Source organism: Mesoplodon densirostris, chromosome 8, assembly GCF_025265405.1.
Source record: "Mesoplodon densirostris isolate mMesDen1 chromosome 8, mMesDen1 primary haplotype, whole genome shotgun sequence".
Taxonomy (NCBI): Eukaryota; Metazoa; Chordata; class Mammalia; order Artiodactyla; family Ziphiidae; genus Mesoplodon; species Mesoplodon densirostris.
The window spans coordinates 13,153,372-13,155,873 of NC_082668.1; the positions used below are offsets into that span (position 1 = coordinate 13,153,372).

General features: G+C 34.8%; 1 pseudogene; it reads right to left on the reverse strand.

The window, feature by feature from the left end:
• Window positions 1-595: 595 nt before the first annotated feature.
• Window positions 596-1,241, reverse strand: LOC132494691 (small ribosomal subunit protein eS4, X isoform-like; annotated as a pseudogene).
• Window positions 1,242-2,502: the final 1,261 nt, after the last annotated feature.

Sequence of the window (2,502 nt, forward strand, 5' to 3'; positions counted from 1 at the left end):
AACATATCATTAGTGCCCTTAAGGGAACATGGTAGTGTCCTAAGGTTATTCAACACCATAGGATAAATGATATATGTGTATAAGAGCATGAACATTGTCCAGTCACATAGAAATAACAAAACAACAACAACAACAAAAATGGATATTCCATAGAGCTGAATACAAAAATCTATATAGTTTTTAATAATAGAACACAAGACCTAGGGATTTTGCACTTATAAGAATCTGCTTATATTCTGCCTCCAAGACCTCCTGAGAATGTTCCTTTGTGTAGCTCAGAATATTTGTATTTAACAAGATTATCTTATGAAGTTTAAGGCTTTGAAAGCTCAATGAAATTTAGAATCAATTTGCCATCAGAAAAAAATTAAATTCACTATGTAGATGATAGATAGACAGCAGGCGGTGGCCAATAAGTTGTTGAATATATTCATTTCTTCTCTCTCTCTCTGTCATTGGCAACTGGGTCACTGACAAAAGACTGATAAAAGAGTCACTTTGAACAACAGCCAGATGTTACTCTAATTGGACATACTTTAAAAAATATATCATGCTGTATTGTCGTTAATTAAGTACAAAGACTCTACCAATCATGTTACCTCAAGCTCTGTTTGGCCATCAGCCTCTTGTCTCTCTCTTTGGCAATGGTGAGGTGAATACCTTTTCCTTGGGGAAGAGAAATCCATGGTTTGTTGCCTTTGCCAATAACAAAAATGTTGGAGAGCTGGGTGACAAAGCTGCTGCCATTGGCATCTTTGACATGAACCACATCAAAAGAACAAGGATGTCACACTAATTCTTCCCAAGTTAGCACCTCCAGTCACTTTACACAGTGTCAAACTTGATGAAATCAGTAATCTTGCCAGTCTCCAAATCAATCTGAATGATGTCATTCATCTTTCAGAGGGGATCATGGTAGCAGATGATGTGAACATCATGAGTCACCAGATGTGTGATTCCTCTTGTGCCCATAAAGTTCTTTCTAATGTTGTACAACTTGTACTTGGCCTCTCCTCAGGTGCAATATGATGAACAGCAACGTAAACCTTGGTGTCATAGATCAGACCAAAATTCTCTCCAGTCTTGTCAATATTGATGACATCCATAAATCCAGCAACTGTATGTTGTATCATTTCAGACCTTGTCATCAATCTTAATGGACTGCTGCATGAGATCTTCTTTAGTTCATCTCCTGTAAGCATATACTTAGTATGCTCCTTAGGAAACTGATAAGGAGACATTCTGTGTTTGTGGGAACCAGTAAATGGATGAGGAGCAAACACATTGGTCAGTTAACAACTTCTAGTCTACTGAAGCTGATACATGCTTCAGTTGCTTGGAACTGCAAGCCACAGCTGCACTAGGCACAAAAAGAGTCATACTTGTTTGTTTTTTGATAAAAGGACAGCTTTAGCTCTCTTTATTTGCTGGGTGATCAAATTGACTTAAAAATCATAACAGTTTAAGTCCAGTTTTGAGACTAAAGCTGTAATAAAAAATACCTTGGTGATATATACTACTTTATATCTACTTTCAAAAATTGAACTCAACTGAAAGTCTAGTTAAATTATTCCAAAAAAAAGGAACTTATTGGAAAGATATGGAGAAGACTCACAAAATCAAAGGAATAGCTAAAAATCCATTGGGTCTCAAGGAGGAAAAGAACTTGGATCTCACTCAAGATCTAGGTAGCAGAAATTAATGCATCATTTCTTAAGGTCTTCAACTCTGAGAAGAATCAATTTCATTCATTTTTTCCCTTCATTCCTGAGTTGTTTAGGTAAAGATTCAAACTGTCAGTGAAGAGAGGACAATAGACCCTCCGTATCTAAGTGTTCCTCAAATTCAACCAACTACGAATCAAAAGTATTCGGGAAAATATTTCAAAAAAGTCCCAAAAAGCAAACTTGAATTTGCTGTGTACCAGCAATTATTTGCATAGAATTTACATTGTATTAAGTATTATAAGTAATCTAGAAATGATTTAAAGGGTATGTACAGGAAGACGTGCATAGGTTATATGCAAATACTGTGCTGTTTTATATAAGGGGCTTAAGCATCTATGTGTATTGGTATCTGACAATTCCCTGCACCAAATTATGACTAATTAGATTTTATGAGTGTGAAAAAATAGATTCTTTAATAAAAGGACTGAAATTATGGGGCTTCTCTGTTATAGCAGTCAGCTTTCTTTTAATTAATATAAATGCACACAACGTAGGGCTGTTATGGGACTTACATGAAATAATGCATACAAAAAGCTTAAAAGAGTTCTCAAAACGTACAAAGACCTGCATAACTATTAACTGCTATGACTAAGTAATCTGTGTTTAGCTGAACAGGAAGGAAGCAAATCATATTTAATTATTTCCCAAAAGACTATTAGAATTCATTTGTCTGAGTAAATTTTTATCTGACTAAATTTTTTTTAATTTTGTATTTTATTTAGGGTCAGTGCTTAAATTTACAGGTATTTGCTACAAGTTAAAATGTTGAAGTATC